Below are 6,271 nucleotides of genomic sequence, written 5' to 3'. Positions count from 1 at the left end.
GAAATTGAGACTTCACAATTGGGAAGCTGGAATCATCTCTTTTGTCGTAAAGTTTTGCTTTCAGCCAACCCTCATTGTCAATTTAGAGTACATGTTTGGCAAATCTTTTTTATACACAAACCCGAAATAATTCTTTTTATCTATTTTGTTGAAAGCCGTACCTTGACCTATAATGGTTTACTTTTATAAATTGATACTTTTGAACTTAGATATGTCTCGTTGGCACTCATACCACATCTTTCATTATATATATATAATATAATATTAAGTTTCAAATGATGAATACGTGTTAAAAGTTACACTTTTAAAATCCATTTGCATGAGTAGTAGACATGTTGTTTAGACTTTATCTCTTACCTTACACTAACTAAATAAGACAATAGTTTAATATAATATATGTTTTTAATAGTGGCAAGTGTCTCAATGAAATAGGCACCATTTCAGAATAATAAAATACAGTATACGTATATATTTTTCTGTTTCTTAAAATATCATATTTTAGTTGTATGATTAAATGAATAAGTCATATATTTCATATAGTTTGTGAGTGTTTTATTCAGAAATCATCTTCTTTTTCTGTCACCCTGAAATAGAAAAAAAATCAATGTCTGTATGCACATAAAGATAAACGGTGAAGGCGGGCATTTTTTGTGCAATGAATATACCATGAAATTAAATGCATTGTCAAAAGCATTAAGACTATAACAATAGACTGTTTCAAATTATGTAGGTCTTATAAATATAATGACAAACAATACAATTCCCACAAAAACACATGAAGGACCAAAGTAAGAAGGGGCCTGCTCCACAAATCTAGTACGCGTCGTGTTGCTTATGGTAAGTACGAATTCTGTTATACGTTTAATTAATGACGTGAAAGATGATGTCAAAATATGATGAACGAAGGGATTATGGCTTCGATCATATCCATGTTCATTTATCACGTAGATCATTTATCAAAGTCAAGAAAATAATGGCGCCGTCTCTAAAACTTAAAGAGGGATGACATCAACTTTAACACTATTAGGATTTCATTGGTTAATGTATTTGATGTGTTTGATATGTTTGAGCTTTTGATTTTGCCATTTTATAAAAAAAAAAAAAAACTTTTCGTTTTGAACTTTCCTTCCTTGAAGTTTGGTATTTTTGTGATTTAATTTTTAAATATTTTTTTTACCTAAATCAATTCAGCAAACTAATATTCTGTATGCATAGGCCTGTCCCAAGTCAGGAGCATGTAATTCAGTGGTTGTCGTTTGTTTATGTGTTACTTATTTGTTTTTCGTTCATTTTTTGTACATAAATTTTCTCGATTGAATTGTTTTACATTGTCATTTCGGGACCTTTTATAGCTGAGTATGCCATATGGGCTTTGCCCTTTGTTGAAGGCCATACGGTGACCTATAGTTGTTACTTTCTGTGTCATTTGGCTTCTTGTGGAGAGTTGTCTCCTTGGCAATCCTGCTACATCTTTTTTATATAATAGTCTGAACCTCTCATTTTCTAAGATCAATTCTTTTAAACCCCTAGCTGCTGGTACAACACCAGTCTAAATATTGAAAAAAATTTAGCTTCAATGGGAAAGAAATAAGTTTTGTTGAGGACGTTATGACTTATAAATTCAATGTCACGGTGTGAATATGGTTTACTGAACATACTATACCAGCATGCCCTGCAACAGTTAAAACGCATTGATTTCTTACCAACGATTATTAAAAAAAGAAGGATACACGTTTTAACAAAATTTGATAATCTTACCGCATCCGTAACACTTGCATGTTAATCTATGCCAACTACCACAGAATCCTCCACAGTGTCCGGGAATTGTCAGACAGTGGTTATGGCAAAATTGATTAAATGGACAACCAAAGCCAGCTTCTACCACTAGAAAACAATATATCATTTTAGCAGGTCGGATTGAAATGATTTTCGTCTAATAAATTTCATGAACGTGATATTGTTATTAAAATGTGCAACAAATATTTGACTTAAAAAAAATGAAAACATGGTCAAGATTTTTCAACAGTTTTATTATAACGACATACAAACAAGTGCTTATCAATTAAATCTGATTATTTGAGATTCATTAAAAAAAAATTTGAGAAATTTTCCTTATTATATCAGAGGACTAAATCACGCAAAAAATCATCACAAAGATATGTACTTAGTAGTCTATTAAATAACATTCTAATGGATCTACACCGAGTTTGGTCATGCAACATTCATAAAAAATTGGGAATAAGTCGACTATACTAATAAACTCATCAAAGATACCAGGATTAAAATTTTATATTTACGCCAGACGCTAAAAGGGCAGAATTGGTGTCCATAAAAATATCCAATACTATCCATGAACTTTATTGTCGAAACATATATAAATGTTCTGAAGGACGTCTTTACACTAACACTATTTAAATACGCTTTATTTCAAAATTTGCTAATTGTTCATTAATTGTAGTCAGTGAACCAGCTAAAAGGCAAGTAAAGGTTTGTTTATGTAGAACACTTACTAGAAAACGAGGAGAAACAATAATCGACGTGTTTTTAAAACTTCGTTTGGATTGTCGATACCTAGTGAGCTAGCATCCCGGCTCAACTTGCGGTCTTGTGCAAAGCAGGGTAAATACTTATTTCTCATTATCATACTCTCGTCCTGAATATACATCTGACCTGCCACTGGCAGTAAAGCAATATCATCCAAACATATGTTTACCATACTGTTTCAGAGCATATGTTTACCATATGTTTTCAGACATATGGTTACCATGAACATGCGTTTACCATGTGTTTTCAAACGCATGTTTCCCATAAACGCAGGTAAACTATACATTCCCCAAAGATGTGTTGAAAGAACGGTGCTCCAAACATGCGTTAGAAACATGTGGTAAAATCATGGTAAACATACGTTTACATGCTCTTCATTTTTTGCTGTGTTGAAGAGATCTTCATGCATTAAGATGTGATGCCGTAATGATACGCGGTTTATACACACACACACCATGCTTTGTAACTTAAGTACTTTTGAATAGATATAAGATGCTGTCGTATGAGTGCCAATGAGACAATTCTCCATCAAAGTCATAATTTGTAAAAGAAAAACCATTCTAGGTCAAAATACGGTCTTCAACACGGAGCCATGGCTCACACCGAACAGTAAGCTATAAAGGTTGTTTCAAGTATATTTCTGATACTTTGCGTATTGTTGGTGACACTTAAAAACATAGATACGTTCTTCTTACCTAAGCCATTAATAACCAACAGTCCAATAAGAAGCAATACTGTTCGAAACATTGCAAATTATTTTGAGCAATACTTTTTTTTCTGTGAAGTTTTGTTTACAACTAAATGCTATTCTTAAGTTGCTTAAATTTGGTTTTGTAACACGTAGTAAAGGAAACATATGTAGTAGTCTGCGTGGGTTTGTTAATGGATTTTTAATTGTTATTTTCTTTTTCTAGAATAAATTAGATTTTAAAAGTACAACATTCATGTTTTATTTAGCATAACATGTAACAAGCTATGTTTCCGCATTCAGTAATTAAAGTTGATATCAAGATAGATATAAGTGGAAACAAAATGCTTAAAAAGGAAGAAGCTTGTATTCCTACAAGCTTAAATTGGCCACTAATAAATGAACCAAATGTTATTTTGGATCCTCAATGCTCTTCAACTTTGTAATTGTTTGGCTTTATAAATATTTTGATATGAGCGTCACTGATGAGTCTTATGTAGACGAAACTCGCGTCTGGCGTATTAAATTATAATCCTGGTACCTTTGATAACTATTTACACCACTGGGTCGATGCCACTGCTGGTGGACGTTTCGTCCCCGAGGGTATCACCAGCCCAGTAGTCAACACTTCGGTGTTGACATGAATATCAATAATGTGGTCATTTTTTTTTATATAAATTTCCTGTTTTCAAAACTTTAAATTTTTCGAAAAACTAAGGATTTTCTTATTCCAGGCATAGATTTCCTTAGCCGTATTTGGCACAACTTTTTTGAATTTTAGATCCTCAATGCTCTTCAACTTTGTAATTGTTTGGCTTTATAAATATTTTGATATGAGCGTCACTGATGAGTCTTATGTAGACGAAACGCGCGTCTGGCGTACTAAATTATAATCGTGGTACCTTTGATAACTATTTACACCACTGGATCGATGCCACTGCTGGTAGACGTTTCGTCCCCGAGGGTATCACCAGCCCAGTAGTCAACACTTCGGTGTTGACATGAATATCAATAATGTGGTCATTTTTTTTTTTATAAATTTCCTGTTAACAAAAGTTTAAATTTTTCGAAAAACTAAAGATTTTCTTATTCCAGGCATATATTTCCTTAGCCGTATTTGGCACAACTTTTTGGAATTTTGGATCCTCAATGCTCTTCAACTTTGTAATTGTTTGGCTTTATAAATATTTTGATATGAGCGTCACTGATGAGTCTTATGTAGACGAAACGCGCGTCTGGCGTACTAAATTATAATCCTGGTACCTTTGATAACTATTATAAGAAATTCAATGTGCACTCATGAAAATGCTATATATGTAGTTTGAATTATACACAGCTACTTTCGCACAAGCAATCTTGACGTACATCTGATAACTTGCATATCAACTTCTCATTTGTTCAGACGTATATAAACTGCATATTTGTTGTGTAGATGCATATAAACTGTATTAAAAGTATTCAGTATCGTTCAATCATGAGTATGACCTCGTCGAGTCAATAGCTTTCAGTTGTTATCCATTGGTTTGATGTGTTTGAGCTTTTGATTTTGCTATTTTATAAGGGACTTTCCGTTTTGAACCTCGGAGTTCAGTATTGTTGTGATAATACTTTTTTCATGTAAGCAGTTAACCTCTGTCATGACAATCATGGTAGGAAACTCAATCTCTTGGATATTATTTCGACTGTTAGATGTACACTCCATGTCCATGTGCGGGTATTGCTGTTATGTTGCTACATAAAAAAAAATGGGTTCTGAAAAATGATATCATCCCGTTCGTCGTAAACTTCAAATATGAACCGACTATCCATTTCAATTTCTTTAAGTGTAAGAGATAAACCTCGTGATAAACAGACCTATACTATAGCCACATCTATGATATTCTTTCTTTGAAGTTCAATTGGATCAGTAGAACTAATCAACATTAACATTTTCACAAGAGAGTGAATAAATTTTAGTAAAAGGCCATCACGTATATATTTAATGTGTTTTCTTCAGTTTTAGTTTGTAGCCCGGATTTGTTTTCTCTCAATCGATTTATGACTTTCGAGCACCGGTATACTACTGTTGCCTTTATTTAAACAGCTAAAATTAAAGGTCAAGTCGGAAGAGAAAATGCTAGCGTCCTTATACTATGCGTAATTAGTAATTAGCCCTTATATGAAGGCTCTGCCTCTTACAAACAAGACAGTAGAGTAAACAAAAAGTGAGAAACGGACCACAGTTGGTTATCGTAGCAAAACACACCAAACAAGGGACAAATTAGGTTGTCAACAAAAAAACAAATAAAACAAATAGACAAGCTAATCTAGTGTCAATTAAACAGAAGTTTGTGTTCGTTAAATGTATTATTTTTTTCATTTCTATAAACGATAATACATCGAATTGTTGGTAGGGAAAGACAAATGTTTTAACTGTTCCATAATAAAAAGAGCTATTATTTTATGTGTATATAGCAACAACAAAATTATGTTTCCTTAGTAATACCTTTTCCTTGTTCTGACCTAATCACAGGAAAATCTGTTTTCAAAAGTTTCTGATATTGAGTAAATACATATCATCCCACGTTCTATCATTAACACTTGATGCATTCAATAATCTATCCTCAAAATAAAACTAACAGGTACATATATCTATTTGAAAACACAGAAAAATTATGATTAATTAATATCAATATTATATGTTCTGAAGAGAAACTAGTCAAAGAAGACATCACTAGTAATACACTTCAATGATTTGTACCATTATGTTCCATTTTGGCGTAAATATAATTGTATTAAGATAGAACAATTGTTATCACCAGCCCAGTAGTCAACATTTCGGTGTTGAAATGAATATCAATAATGTGGTCATTTTTATAAATTTCCTGTTTACAAAACTTTGAATTTTACGAAAAACTAAGGATTTTCTTATCCCAGGCATAGATTACCTTAGCCGTATTTGGCACCACTTTTTGGAATTTGGAATCCTCAATGCTCTTCAACTTTGTTCTTGTTTGGCTTTATAAATATTTTAATATGAGCGTCACTGATGAGTCTGAT

General features: G+C 32.5%; 1 long non-coding RNA gene across 1 annotated transcript; it reads right to left on the bottom strand.

Moving 5' to 3' along the window:
• Nucleotides 1-530: 530 nt before the first annotated feature.
• LOC139490437 (uncharacterized) lies at nt 531-3,394 on the bottom strand. The gene is made up of 3 exons (XR_011656329.1): nt 3,240-3,394; nt 1,759-1,884; nt 531-584 (listed from the first exon to the last, which is right to left on the bottom strand). It is a non-coding gene; the product is annotated as an uncharacterized lncRNA (long non-coding RNA).
• Nucleotides 3,395-6,271: the final 2,877 nt, after the last annotated feature.

Source organism: Mytilus edulis, chromosome 9, assembly GCF_963676685.1.
Source record: "Mytilus edulis chromosome 9, xbMytEdul2.2, whole genome shotgun sequence".
Lineage (NCBI taxonomy): Eukaryota > Metazoa > Mollusca > Bivalvia > Mytilida > Mytilidae > Mytilus > Mytilus edulis.
The sequence above is the reverse complement of the archived record's forward strand: the minus strand, read 5'-3'. Positions and strand labels throughout refer to the sequence as shown.